Source organism: Gopherus evgoodei, chromosome 2 (assembly GCF_007399415.2).
Source record: "Gopherus evgoodei ecotype Sinaloan lineage chromosome 2, rGopEvg1_v1.p, whole genome shotgun sequence".
Taxonomy (NCBI): domain Eukaryota; kingdom Metazoa; phylum Chordata; order Testudines; family Testudinidae; genus Gopherus; species Gopherus evgoodei.
Genome location: NC_044323.1, coordinates 168,958,651 through 168,974,180, shown reverse-complemented (window position 1 = coordinate 168,974,180; position 15,530 = coordinate 168,958,651). Strand labels below are relative to the sequence as shown.

At 41.7% G+C, this 15,530-nt stretch overlaps 1 protein-coding gene across 1 annotated transcript in view; it reads right to left on the bottom strand.

Moving 5' to 3' along the window:
* LOC115646424 (cadherin-6) overlaps positions 1-12,989 on the bottom strand; it is a 133,029-nt gene extending 120,040 nt beyond the window's left edge. Inside the window, exon 1 of the mRNA XM_030552227.1 lies at positions 12,772-12,989. The gene's annotated coding sequence lies outside the window, so the exon portion shown is untranslated. The remainder of the gene's footprint in view (positions 1-12,771) is intronic.
* Between the last annotated feature and the right edge of the window lie 2,541 nt (positions 12,990-15,530).

Here is a 15,530-nt window from a genome sequence, read left to right as displayed (position 1 = left end):
ACGTTCATGGAATTACTTTGGTTTTCTACTGTTGCAAATGAGCACAATTTTGCCTAGTATCTGTTTTGGGGTTTCTTCCTACTCCCTTTCCATCTCCACCCAGCAGCTGCAGGTCCAGCTCAGTTCCTCCCCACTGCTTCTTTGTAGTGGCAGCAGTGTTCCCCCAAGCGGAGTCTGCCTGGTACCAGGCCAGTCACTGACACAGATTAACTAGTTGTACAGTGTAAATTATGACCAAAGGAGAAGAGAATTGCTCTCTGGGATTGTCTGCCAAGTAAATTTTAGTCATATCTGTTGAGATTTCACTCTCTAGAATAACATTTGCTGGATGTACTCAGTTCTTAGGCATGCAAAACTGGGGCCCAATCCTGGTAGGTGCTGTGCATTTTCAATTCCTATTAACTTCAGCAGAGGTGACGTGCTTGGCACCTAGTGGAAGGCAATTCTCATTTTGCAGAATGTGGCTCATCACATGAGGGCAGGGGCCAGTTCTTCTGCGACCCAAGTCCATAGAAAAGCTCTCATTTACTTCAAAGTGGGACTGGGATCAGATTCTGAAAGAGCAGTATAACAAAGTATGCCTGAAATGCTCAGATGAGTATTTGTTTCGGATGCAGCAGAAAATAAATAATAAATGAAACTGTAAACCTGCATAAGGTCTATCTTTTTCCTAGATGCAAATTAAGATTTAAATATCAAAATGATAGGCTTCTGCTAATCCTTCTCAGGCAGTCATACATTGTTAATCAGACTCTAGGCAGTGTTGTTTAATACCAACTTTAATAAAATAGCTGCCTGCAGCAGAAAGACAGTTGGGATTCTGACTCTAAAAGTTTGGTAGCCTCTTCCACATTTTTGTAGCCTGAGGCTCTCAGACTAACATTGATACCAACCTCTTTGAAATATGCTCATTTTTTAGGCTTCTAAATTATTAAACACCTTATTAGTGGAAAGATTAGATGGGGGGGGGGGAGAGTCATTTCTGTATAAAGGAAAATGGATTAGAAAAGGAAGAAAAAGTTGAGGGACTATTTACATTAAAAAATCCAACTCTGCTGTTGATATACAGAGGTAATTTATAATTCATTTAAGAAATGAACCCATCAAATTATATCACAATGCATGACAAATTGCTATTGTCGAGCTATCCTGTCATAGTGAAACTTCTTTGTGACTTACCCTTGTAGTGACATTGCTTTTTTATTATTATTCTTCCCCTATTTTCCATAGGACTTGCCTCTCATGAAAAATATCTCTCACTAACATCATATACTAATCGGGCGGGAAAAGTCTCACCATGTGATATAATCATGAGGCCTATCAAAAAGAAGCTGTTCTGAATATTTAAAAAAAGTCTTCCCTTTATATACTTGTAAGTCAGGTGAACAGATTTTTGCATTTAAAAAAAAAATTCCCTAAGTACAGTGCATTTTTGCTCTACGTCCAGAGCTTCCTGTTAGCATGCTAATTGTTTGGTTTAATATGCAACACAAAGCACACTCATTGCTTTGAAGTGCTTATTCATGATGTCACAGATATTAGAGTGTATTTCTTAATTACAAAACAGGACAATTCTCCTCTCCCCTCCCCCCACATTCTGTGGCTCTGACTGGTTTCCGTAACCAGCAGGATAATTATTTTGCCACACAGAAGCAGATAAGAAAAAAAATGTAAACAATTAAAAAAGCCATTTTAATTTAATAACAAATTGGGAGCTGTACTTTGTGCTAAATTAGCACTGTGAGCTTCATACCCATGCATGGCAAGGCTCCTTGTTCATTACTGCTTAATTAATCAGTCACGTTTCCATCTAAATGAAAGTTTTCTATCTCTCCCGATCATCTTTAATATCTCATTGCTGACAGCACATCAAGTTAATCTTGCTTGAATTAGAAAGTTACTTCTGATGGCCCGACTCTGTTATTTACAATAACTCATTTTAGAGCCCTGGGAGAATACAAAATTTGTATCGGCCTCCAATCTGCAATCTGCAAAAATGGTCCCTGGACATCCATGGATTTGCAGGGCTCTACTCATCTTATCCCAGCTTGTGGCTGAATCCTGTTTGTTCTGCTCTTGTGAGTCATCCTACTTGAGTCAATGGGCCAGCAGCATGAGAGAGGCAAGCAGTATATGGCCCTTGATGCTCCATGTAAGGACAAGCAGTCTAGTTCTCAACAAGCAGATGTCTAATGAATTTTCAGAGTTGTGACACAGCTCTATTCTACAGTGCGTCATCCCTTTTGCTTTTTGGTGGCTTGACTGTGTCACCAAATACAGGGCTTGTTAAGGGGTCATTTTAAAAAAAAATCAAATAATAGATAAGCGCATAGAGATTTAGGGGAAGAATAGCAAATATATATATCAGGGGGGTTAACGTTAGGGAGGGAGAGGAATTATTTAAGTTTAGTACTAATGTAGGCACGAGGACGAATGGGTATAAACTGGATATTAGGAAGTTTAGACTTGAAATTAGACGAAGGTTTCTAACCATTAGGGGAGTGAAGTTCTGGAACAGCCTTCCGAGGGAAGTAGTGGGGGCAAAAGACTTTCCTGGCTTTAAGACAAAGCTTGATAAGTATATGGAGGGGATGTTATGATAGGATTGTAATTTGGGCAATTGATCTTGGATTACCACCAGATAGGTCTGCTCAATGGTCTGCATGGAGATGTTGGATGGAATGGGAACTGAGTTACTGCAGAGAATTCCTTCCTGGGTGCTGGCTGGTGAGTCTTGCCCACATGCTCAGGGTTTAGCTGATCGCCATATTTGGGGTCAGGAAGGAATTTTCCTCCAGGGCGGATTGGCAGGGGCCCTGGAGGTTTTTCGCCTTCCCCTGCAGCGTGGGGCACGGGTCGCTTGCTGGTGGTTTCTCTGCAGCTTGAGGTCTTCAAACCAATTTTGAGGATTTCAATAACTCGGTCCTGGGATAGGGTTTGTTATAAAATTGGATGGGTGGGGTTCTGTGGCCTGCCTTGTGCAGGAGGTCAGACTAGATGATCAGATTGGTCCCTTCTGACCTATGAGTCTGAGTCTATGAGAAAAGATGTAGGGGGACAGTGACTGATAACATGCACCCTAAACCTAAATGCACTTCATTCCTTCTTAAATCTTTTTTTCCAAGGAAATATTGTGTTCCCTTCATAGAAGTCAGAGAAGGAAAAGACCTGTTAGGTCATCTAGTCTTTTTGGACCATACTGACCTGGCTCCAATCAAACACAGTGTTATGCTACCCTTCGTGAACCTGCGGTCTCTGACAGCAATCTACAGTACGTGCTGTACATTCACGGACTCAAACTCTAGGGAGTGGTTTCAGATTGTCCTGTGCTGCTGAGTGCCCTGAATGCATTCTGAAGCCTGTTTCTGAAGTCTTCCTCCTAGATGGCACCACAGATTAAGGATCTCTCTTGTGTTCTGACCATCAGAGACTGTCCCAGGCCTTTGTAAGATAGCAGACAGACAGTGGGGGGTAAGGGCAGGAAACAAATCTACAGCTGAAATGCTGATCTCAGATGGAACACTATTTTTAATGTCTGTCTTGTTAAATTTGAATACATCAGTAAACACACACAATATACTCGCCTATTTAACATTAAATGAGCAGTCATAACCAGCTTTAAGCAACTCCTGAGAGATCCTACTGTGTAAATTTGCTTTGTTAGGGTTCAGTGTAATATTTCCCCTGAAAATGAGGATGTGTTCTATATTTTAACCTCCTAGATTTGTGACAATCAGCTTCGGACCTCACATTTACCAGCCTGGTTGAAATTACAACCTGTAGCTAAGGAAAATTATGATACCTTAAAGTGAATGAAATATCTGGCAGCTTGAAGCATATCAGACAAATGGATTACAGTAAATTAATGAGGCACCATTTTAGAAATTCTGCAAAAGACATGCTAAAAGTGTTAAAATATGATAATAAAATTTCATTTCACAGTAGAATAAATTGTGTGCAGTCAAGTGGAAGCGTGGATTTTTTTTTAAGAAAGGAAAAAGAAAGCCCTTTCTAGAAATCAAAGGGCACCCTTTTATTTCTGACAGGGGAGCATTGCCTTAAAAGCAGTACACATTTTCAAATAAACCTGAGATTACAGGTGTCTGTGAAATAGTGCCATTGCTTGTAAATATTAATAAATAAGATACACTGGGCCTAATTTTGCCCTTGGCTATGTTACCCTTGGGGGAATTCTGCACCACTACACAATGTAGAATTGCGCAGTAATTAATACATGCGGAGAATTTCCTTTCCCCCCACAGAAATGGACTGCAGTGCTGCTGGTCACCACTAGAGGCTACTGGACCTGGCAGAGCCCAGCTGACACATAGAAGACACTGCCGGGGGGGGGGGGGGGGTGGTGGTGTTATCATAGGGGTTTCTTTAACGCTCTACTCCTGGGGGAATTTTTGTGTGTGTCTATGTTGTTACAGACATACTTGCTGACAGGCATTTGAAATAAATTCTCAAAATAATTGAAACTGGTGTGATTATGTAGTGTTATTTTGACAAATAAAATTTGCAGAATTTTGAAATGTGTGCAGAATTTTAATTTTTTTGATGCAGAATGCCCCAAGGGGTAATGTGTGCACACAGCTTCCATTAAAGTCTAGATGCAGGCATGGGCATCTGAAGACCAAATCTGGCCCACTTTGAAGGCTTCATACATACGTCCAAACCTCTAGCTCTTGAATATGGCTATATTCTAGAATGGAATCCCTGCTACAGTTAGGCAAATGCTTATAGTATATTGCTCTACTCCCACCCAAATATTCTGTAGGTTTCTATATTTCACTTTCCTGCCCCATTACTGCTAATTGACAAGGGCCACCTCACCCTTGCAGATTTGTGGTGAGGAATCCAACCCCAAGCCATGCAAGGTGTTCTATGGGTTCACTGTGGATATCAGATTTAGCAAAGTTTTCAATGAGTCCTGGTGACTGAGCCTCACCCCCATTCCCTATTATTTGTTCTCATTTCTAATTAATTTCCTCCTCCTTCCTGAGTTGTTATTTAGGGATACCACGCCTAGTGTTTTGGAGGTCACAGTATGGTCACCATAGAATCAATTGTGGTGGTGTCACACATTGCATTGCAAACTCCCGAGAACCCTCCAGTAAAACAGTGAAGCAAATGAGTAGCCCTGTCAACTTCAGTAGGACTACTGATGTTTTTAAAGTTAAGCATGCGCTTAGTGTTGTTCCAGATTTGGGCCTGGCTGAAAGAGACCAGAAAGTCCAGCAGCATTAGGAAAAAATTCCTATGTTTACAAAGGAAAAGCTTAATAACCAGCAATGACAGGAAAAGAAAAACAGTAACGGTTACTTACACTTAAAAGGAGTTTTGACACAATATACAGTTTTGAAAAATTATTTGGTATGGCTTTGATTGTCTAAAAGCGCAAAGTTGGTGGACTCAAACCTTTCTTCTGCATCTTTTCTCTTGCAGCAGTGACAGCTAAAGTGAGCTCTCATTTCACAAAAGGAAATTGTCATTTCATGAAAGGGATTCTAAATATGTGTATTCCTCCTCTGTGATCTCGCTGAATGCTGTCTGTAACTGTGAAAAGGGGGAAGTGGTCTTTCTCTAGCTCCTGTTACTGCAGATCGGTTTGTCTAGTAGGTTGAGCGCACAGCTGAGACAGGTGCTTTTTAGTACTGATCCAGCCCTACCACTATCCCATTTAATCTGTCTGCATTTACATTACCTTCAGTGCCACAGTACCTGCGTGCTAATGACACACTGGTCCTGGACAAGTAACCTCCTTGTGGCTCAGTTTCCCTGCCTGTGCAATGGAAATAATGAATGTGTGGTGGTGTAGCCATGTCAGTCCTAGGATATTGGACAGACAACGTGGGTGGAGCAATTTGCGTCAGACCTCTGGTGAGACCTTTGGAGATGATGTTTTGTTTCTTGCATTTGCTCAAGAAGTAGATGTCGCTGTTAAATTTTTTGCTTCCTGTTTTCGTCATGTTGTGGCATTTCCATTTCAGACAGCTAAATTTTATATCCTTCACTGTTTGTGTGCAGTGAAGTTGTAGCCGTGTTGGTCCCAAGATATTAGAGAGACAAAGCAGGTGAGGTAATAGCTTTTATTAGACCAACTTCTGAACAACTACCCCCCCTCTACACACACACCTTGTTTCTCCCACAGAACTAATAACATAGACCTACATTATAGGGACGTTAAAGTGTGATTGTCTTGATGTGCATGGGAAAAAGGGTCATAATGTGACTCCTTGGTCTGCTGCACAGGGTGCATATAATGTAGCATGGAGGGAAAGAGCACTCTCTATGGGGCTAATACTTCCTCACACCACACACACATAGGCAGGAAGTGGCCAAAGCCTTGGCTCCACAACCCAACCTGCTGGCCAGTGCAGCTGAGCCAGCACAGATGGAGAAGTGACCAGTGCCATGTAGACGACTGGCTCAGATCTCTATCCCCAAAACGCAAAGAGGGAGCAGATTGTGACTCAGTCGAGTTCCTGGTCTGCTCTAAAGCTGGTCACAAAACAGGGAATGCTTTCTTGGATACATCTTTCACAAAGCTTTCATACGTTTCAGCTAGTATTAGAGCTAGTCCAAAAAAAAGGCAAGGCATTTGGGTTTTTTTTTGGGGGGGGAGTTAGTGAACCCCCCCAATTTTTTTAAAAATTATAATTTTGAAATATTTTGACCAGCTCCAGTTTGCTCCTGGAGCAGCATAAATGAGCAGAAAAGAGAAGATGATCAATTAGTTAGGGTGCTAGCATGGGATTCTGCTGATCAAGATTCAAACCCAAGCTCTGCCCAAAACTTCCTCTATGATCTTGGGCAAGCCCTTAGCTTTCCTATGCCTAAGCATTGCCCATCTCACAGGCATGTTATGAGGATTAACATATTGAAAGATTGTGGTGTGATCAGATACTATCGTAATTAAGGCAATCTCGGGATAGAACTACGTATTGTCGCAGGACAAAGCCAAACCTGACTCCTTAGTATCCATACAACACTGTGAAAATACAAAGCAACCTATTTGCTAGAGGATAGTAATAATTCTCGTTTCTTATATTTATAAAGAAATTACTCATTTTTAATCATTAATACCAGCAAGATGGTACTTATCAGAAACCCTACAATAACAAACCACTGTGCACACAAAAAGAAAAAAATCAGTAAGAAAACAGATTTCACTTGCAAGCTTCCAGAGGAAATTAAAGGAAGCCATGTGCTTTTTAAAAATATGATGGAAAAATACCTTGATCCTTTTCAAGATGTAAGTAAGAACATTTCCCCTTAGGCTATAACTTCTGTGTTTAGCTGGGCTCAACCTAGTTTGGTTTTAGAATCCTGATTCAAATCCTCTTGATCACAGCAGAGAATAGGCAGCCTAACCCACTTTAAAGCAGAACAGATTTTTGTTCCCATCTCCTTACAGAATACAAAATATCTTCGTAGACAGATATTTGCATCTCAATTTTAATTTTCTTCATGTTAGGCCTTACCCTTCACGCTAAAGCCAAGCTCCACGCTAATGATCATGTTGATTGAACAGCATTTATAAACTACTGGTTGAAGTGCAGCATTTGCAGATTGGAGTCTCTATCTTCCACTCAAATAAGCACACACCTGCAATACCTGTGGAAGCTCGACAAGTGTTTAAGTTCTGTGCTAATTTTCAATCTCCACTGACCCTTCTCCTAGGTCCATCATTAGGTGCAAAAGTGGAAATGCTGGAAAGACACACTACCTATTATCTCTCAAGCTGCTGTAAACATTACTGCAAAACTATGCTGTGGTGTGTGTCACTAGGGAAGGGTTGGGAGGAGATGGTGGATACTTATATTGCAGTTAAATCTAAATTACATGGCTACAATTAAACACTTTCTGTGTGTATGTATAACCTAGCAAGACAACCTCATTAATCCATAAAATATCTGCCCATGCTAAAGCAAAACCATTATCACACAGGCTACTTAAAACACAGCAAGGTGAGCACAGTTCCTGCATGGGAGCATATGGAAATGTATATGCCATGCATGTCTGGTAGAAGGGGGGTGTCTGGCATATGTCTTTCAGGGGTAGGTGTGGGGCAAGGGAATGCAGTATCTGTGTAATCCTGGACTGCTCACCACAGTGCTGTCAAGTGTTCTGGCCCCATCAGTTAAGTCATCAATTCTTTGCTAATTCTTTTTGGGGATGCTTTTTGGGAGAGCGGTGGCCTTGCAATAACTCAGCAAAAAGTCCTAGATTCAGACACTCCATGCTGGGAGGGCTACCCCTGCCAGCTAGAAGACTTGCCATGAGAAGGCAAGACTACTTCAGATCTCTCAGTATTACCCCTTACAGCTGATTTAGAGAGGCTGCGGGTTTTAAAAGGTAGACCTGCCTGCTCACTCCTCTGATGCAAGAGATGACTGCTAAGATGTAGGCTCCTGAGGGAGAAAAATGATTGGTGGTGTGGGAAGATCCTTGGGGTTGTAAGAGGCCTCCAGTAAAATGCACTAGATTTTGGATAGTTTTAATGAACAATCTGTATAATCTGAGACATTCTCATCATGGGACACCCTCTGCAACAAAGTCATATTTCTGTTTTATAAACAGCCTTCAACACCCAGTGCTGGACAAGATTTACAAAAGAACCAGTGCTATACCAATCGGCTGAAAAGAAAAGGCAACACTGACAATTAGCAGCAACCAGTGTAGAGACCATAGCTTAATTCTGCTGCGAATCCAGTGTCAATTTAAACTAATGGAGCAATGCTGATAAAGGCGTGATCAGTATTAGGCTGAATACTGGGTTAGCAGGAGAAGGACAAACAGGAGGAATGTCCATGCACTAGAGGAGCTTTTTCTTACGCCCACTGAAGACAATGGGAGTGCTGCCATTGACTCTAACAGATGTAGGATGGGCCCTAGGAAAGGAGAAGAGACAAGTTTTTAAAATGAGATTTATAATGAAAGTAAAACAGGATGGGGGAAGAAACCCCAAAACACAACTTTTTGTATTGTTTTCAGGCAGTGGTTTCTAATCAAGTTCTAATGCAATGTTGCAAACAATACAATTGACAGATAACTATTTCTTCTCTAGTTCCCTTGTTAGCATAATGCTCCTGATGCTTTGCATTTATTATGCATTATTCAATGTGGGTTTTTTATTTAACTGAAATAGGAACTGATGATCTGCTTTTGTGCCTTTTTTGTTAGGCAAATAAGGCAGACAGCAGCTGAATTGAAACACTATTAAAAAAGAAAATCCTACATTTCAGACTGAGTCACTTCTCTATCCTTATAAACCAGGGATCCTGATTTCTCCAGAGCCTCAGAATAGGCTGCCATGAGTAAGCAAACCAGCTTCTACCAGATTTTATCTTGCCTGGAACACATTTCAAACTTCTGAACCAATATTTAAACTGCAAGTTCAATCCTGCACAGAGGCAGCAGAAGAGACTGATTCACCAGCATGCAGAGCTGTTCACCTATTCCAATTCATAGTTTCAGGGACTTATCCTAAAGATGGTAAGGTATACAGCAAAGGAACAATGCATGGCACTGCACAGCAGGGCAGATTAATCACAGCTGAAGCTAACTGGTTAGCTTTTGAGAGTTGTGTGGCTAAGGAATTACAAAAACTAAAAGCCCTTGAGCAAAGCTGCACAGCTACACTAGCTATCCTAGTCTTCAGGGGGTTAATTTAAAAAATCTGTCAAGGACAATAGCTTCAGTGGTGTAGTCCCTCCATGCTCCCTCTCACGCATAATAATGGTAATCAAAAGCCACCTTAAACCATTTCTGCTTTATTTTTTGCATCATTGCAGCAGACTCATTGAAGGAATTACCACTCATTATGCAACATGCTGTGTACCATCACAGCAGGCTGCTTGCTCCCAAAGTATTTTACCAACTTTGTTTGTTTTTATAGATTTTAGTTGCTTTTCACCTTAGTAATTAGTTGTCATTTCTAGTGAGCTTCATAAGCCATTTTTTTGAGCATCTTGAGCCTTGGCAGTGGGAAATTGCAAAAGAAACCAAATGTTGTCAACGCACAGCACACCAATAAGTCAGCCAAGAGCTGGGTAACACTGTCATTTAAACATGAATAGAATACCAATACTCTCCTACGCATGGATTATTAAAGCAACCCTGCTACTATCGTGCAGGCAGGCATGGATTAAGTGACCCCACAGAGATCCCATCCAAATCTAACCATTCCTCAAGTCCATAACTAGGAGAAAATCAACATGTTGACATCTTCACTCGCAAGATGAAAATAAATTTAATGAACTGAGCGGAAGGAGGATGGAGGAGGCTCAGGACTTGAGGGATGCATTATATCCTTGAGTTCCACATTAACTTCATCACTTGTAGGGGCTGCAGTCTATGTATGTTCGGCTAACCATTCAGAAGTTCTATAAATTGAAACACTTGCAGCAGAGAGAAACATTTTTCTGTAATGTGGGTGTTTGCTTTCAATTTCAAAAGGGAAGTCTTTCAATTAAATGAACAGAGTAGTGCAAAATGCAAACTTTACTTTTCAAAAGGGAAAACTATCTTTAGCACCATGTTACTACTTGCACAGGGGAGCTGTGCAGGTGGAGAGAGGCAGAAATTAGATGCATATTTCTAACAGTGAACAACCTGGTAGAAAATGATGACTGTGCCTATAACTGTAACCTTTAGAGTGTAGCACTGAACTATATGAGAGCCATGAACTGGTGTGAAAGCTAAAATACCCTGGTTCCTGAGATCTCCCTGACATAGTTTAGGAAGGCAGAAAGCCATTCCCTGATATCAAAAAGGTTGAGAAACACTAAATTTGAGAGATTAATAAATCCCCTACAGGGACCCCAGGTTGCCAGATCCTGAAATGACTGCAAAAATAATTGCAAGGAATTACAGTGAGACTAAATCAGTGCCATTTTCCTTGAAAATGTACTGCTGCTTCTGATTATGTTTGCTTCCCCCATCTCCAAAGTCAATCACAAGCCAGCAGAAATATGACCAGAAAGATTGCAATGCAGTGGAAAGTCACAAGCATCTGAGATTATATTTTTACAGTTGCCCTGGCAGATAAATATTTCAGAGAATCCCTCTCCTCTCCAATGTTATTAGCACATTTGGGCTCTTGAAGGAAACTATCCAATTAGATCTCTGCTGCCAGGCCTATTACAAAAAATTGTGTATATGTCAGTGAAGAAGGAATCTACTTGATTTAGAACTCCAGTGCTCCACTCTCTTCACACATGCAAACTTATTGACTCAATTGCCTTTTAAAAGATTTTTTTGAAAAAAAAAATAGGGATGCATCATTACCCATAGCATTATACTGCTCATGAGCAGCTGTTAAACAAATTTTTGATTTACTTAAACTAATATGTATGCATCTGCACATGGAACTGACTGCACACCAGATATTTCACTCTAGAAAATGCATAAAATAAGCCTTTATCTTGATGGGGGGAGTTATGTTTATTTTTATTAAAACTAGAGACTCCTACCCAAACTCCATCCTGAATTACGATATTTCCAAGGTGCTATTGAATATGGTCCCATGAAAGGATGAACAGAAACAATGCTATATATGTATTTGTAGAGACGCCCAATACATGGTCATTAACTATTCCTGAATTGCCATCCTTTCCCTTCCAGTTTTGTTCCAATAACTGTACATTAAACGAAGGGCTGACTTTACACTCAGTAAGCAATTTGGCTACCTGATCCTCCTTTAGAGTCACAGCAAAACCTTAAATCCTAGGTGTCAATTAAAAAGGTGCCTCATCATCTCTTTTTGGAAAAGTAGCAGATCTGGCGTCAGGCTGGGCGTAATTTTGGTCATTAAAGTTCTTGATCCTTGAATGTCAGTGGGAGTCATTTAGGTGACCATCCGCTTGCACAAACAAAGTACTGCATTGAACTCTCCATAAAATATGGATTTTATTGTAGCAGTGGCAGGACTTCTTTCCACAGCCCCTCACCGCTACAAGGGACTGCTTAGTTCTTGCTGCAACTCTTTGCACAAGACGCATATAAAACAGTGTGAGATTTATTTATATATAAAACATTTCACTATATAACACGTAGAGATAGGGTGATACCAGTTCCTTAGACTCATTTACTACTAGGTATAAATTCAATGTCTTTCTGTAACCATAAAACCCCTGCACCTTCCCCACCCCATCATCCCATAAAGAATTTCACGAGTGTCAGTTTCTAGACGGCTCCAGCACGACCCCCACCCCCCAGCCCGACTTATCCTTCTAGGACGCCCCTAATTTCAACCGCGCTCAGTTCTGCTGCGCCTCCGCTCTGCCCGGCCACCCGTGCGTTCTTGCCCCGCGTTCATCGCAATCCTTCACAACCAGCTCTTGGCTCCCGTAGCCTAGGTATCATTTCAGGTACTTTCTTACCAAGCTGCTGCTTCCCCCCGGCCCCTTCCCTTCTCCCCCCCTCCCTTCCTTTGGCTAAAGTGTTTGCTAGGGCCATGAATTTGCAGCAACGCGCCGCGTCTCTTTGCCCTATTTAAAATGACACCAACTGCACGCCCCGCTAAACACGTTAATTGCCAGCGATCAGCGGCTGCAGAGCCCGTCCAAACCGTGCCTACCTGCAGCGCGCACACCCAGCGGCCGGGGCGCACAGTGCCCCCCTCCAGCACCGAGCTGGCAACTTTGCCAAAGAAGCGGCTTTCAGGAGCATTCGCACCCGACCGAACAAAAGGGAAGGCAGCTGCTTGCCGGCTGCTCCTCCGTTAAACTTGCCCTGAACCAGTCCAAAGCCTGATCTCCTTACCGGTAAGAAGAGAAGGGAAGAGGACAAGTGCTCAGCCTCAGGTAGTAATACAGTGACCAGCGTGGAAACAGCGCTGCTTCTCTGCCTGCTGTCCTCCACGCTGCCTGTTACCTCCACTGCTGGATCTACTCGCAGCTAAGTGGGGCTCGCTCTCTCCCAGCATCACTTTTAACTCTGGCATGCAGGGAGCCGAAGCCGAGGGGGCTCTCTATCTGATTGGTTTCTAGTCAGTGCTCCTGATTGATAAAAAAAAAAAAAAGAATAAAGGAAACATCCTCACACAGAGACACATACAGTGCTCTGCTGCTGCTCCTGCTGCAGGAGACCTCAGTATGGGAGGGTTAAGGGCTGGGGGAAAGCAGGCACTTCCAGACACACAGTGATTTGCAAGTGAATGCGGTGGGAGGGTACAGGGGGGAGGGCTTTGTTAAAGACCCCCCTCCCCCATAGACTGACTCTGTTTAAAGCCTAAAGCAATCAGAGCTGTCTAATCTACTGGTAGTAATAGTAAAAGCAGAAAATGGAAAAGGGGTTAAGACATGCTCATAACTTCTATTTGTGTTTGTCTGTTTGAGGGGTGTGAGGGAATGGGTGTTTAAGCTTGAAATGAAATTTCTGTCTTTTTTTTTTTCATCAAAAATGAGTGATTTTTTTTTCCGTGCTATCCTAACTTCCTGGACCTACAAATCATGAATTCCCAGTGAAATACTACTTTGCATGACAATACGCAGAGGTGGTGGTGTGTGAGTAAATGCATGCAGCTTCTGCCTAGGTTACATGGACAGCTCATGGAATCATAAAAACGGTCTGCCCTGTGGGGCACGAGGCAGGTGTGTTTGTACCGCGCCTAGCACAATGTAGCCCTGAAAGGAGGCTTTGGGTAAGAAATATAAATATGATGACAGAAATTAAATGTCAGTTATATTTTGCCTGTTGGGATCCTAGTGCATGCCCCTTACACATCTATCATTATTCCCTATAATAGTGATTTTCTCATGCTTTGAACAGTTTCACTGTTAATGTTACAAGCTGTGCAGCTTCTAACACTTGTCTTGGAGAGATTCCATAGCCCAGTTCAGGATTATTATGAATCTTTTCTCTGATTATTCAGCCTATAATTTTGCCTTTCTCAATTTCTCTTTGTTACTCCCAGTTACACCCCACAGTACAAACCCAAGTTATTTTCCCCCTCATCCTAGGGGGAAATGGTGTGCTGAGTTTGAAGTGGCCTGAATTTCAGCAGTCTCTTCAGGCCTGCCATATAGGTCTCACCACAGCCTGGAATCTCTACAGCCCTGCCCCCAACATGCCCCTCCTGCCTCCAGTCCCAACCCTGTTTTGCCATGTGTTGTGAAGGGATCCTTGAAGACAGCCTTAAGGTGTTCTCCCTCGGTCAGACACAGGGCTTTTAGAGCCGCTTTAGCTTGGTAAAAAGATGAGAACAGCATAAAGTGGCCAGAGTGAGGTTGAGAATGTCACCCTCAGTCTACCTTTCAAATATTTGCTGACCATATTTATGTAAAGGAGCAGTAGAAGTCACTGCTTAACCAAGCTGTGCCTGTTTAAGCATTTTAAATTTCCTCATAGATCATTTCTCTTGGCATCTGGATCCTTTTGTTCATTCTTCTTTGAAATTTCTCCAGTTCCCAATATCTTTTTGTTAATGAAAAGACCAGGACTAAATGCAATATTCCAGGTTTAGAACTTTCTATGGAGACAATTTTCCCTCCCTGATTTTTGACCGAATGGATATTCAGCCTCCATCCTTTGCTGCCATGTCACATTGTCAATGTCTTACAGTGACTGTAAGATCTCCTTTTAGTATTAGTCTTTCCCTCATGCTGAATGGATGTAATCATATTGTTTTTCCCAGTTTCCTTAGACCACTTTTCATTTTTCCAAGATAAATTTCTGCACTGTGGTGAAAAGTGAGCAATTACTCATTTGTGTACTCAATGTTTACTCAAAAGAATCTGCATATAGATTAGATAGATATGGAATAGCAACTAACAATCGCACTTTCATGGATTAGTGAAGAGGATTTTTTCTTTTTGTTTTCAAGGTGACCTTGTCAAGATCATGGTCTAGCTCCTCGCCATTCATTGTTTTAAGGCCATAATGATATTAGAATACCCATACTGGATCAGGTCATTAGTCCATGAAGTGTCCTGTACCTGACAACTGAGCTGAGTGAAATGTTCAGCTAGCCTTATAAAAATTACTCTGAAGTCAGCATTGTCTAAAATTGACAGCACTGTTGCCGAGGCCAAGAATTTAGCAAGATTCAAAAAAGGATTGGATGTTTATGTGGCTAACAAGAGTAGCCAGAGTTGTTATAGTTAATGCTCACTAAAAGAGTAGTGGATGGGAGATAAAACACTCATTATTCACATTTTAAACCAATCTCCAGTTATTAAGGATTAGGATGAGACCTTCAGGAGAGGCCAGGTTATCCCTTATCTGCCTACTGCAGGGTTCTAACATCTTCCTCTAAAGCATCTTGTGTGGACCACTGTCAGAGACAGGATACTGGAATAGATGGACCACGGTTCTGGCCCAGCATGGTAGTTCTTATGTTCCTATGATTTGAATTGTCTATGAATCTGTCATTATCTCTCAAATTTGTTAATCATGGGTTAGCTGTCCTGTGAACTTTCCTCCACACAGCTTCTTCCATAGTCAGTGTGCCTGACAAGCCCCAAGAAATTTTATAGAAGTCGATTTTTAGAAATCAATTTTATACAGTTGATTGCGTATGT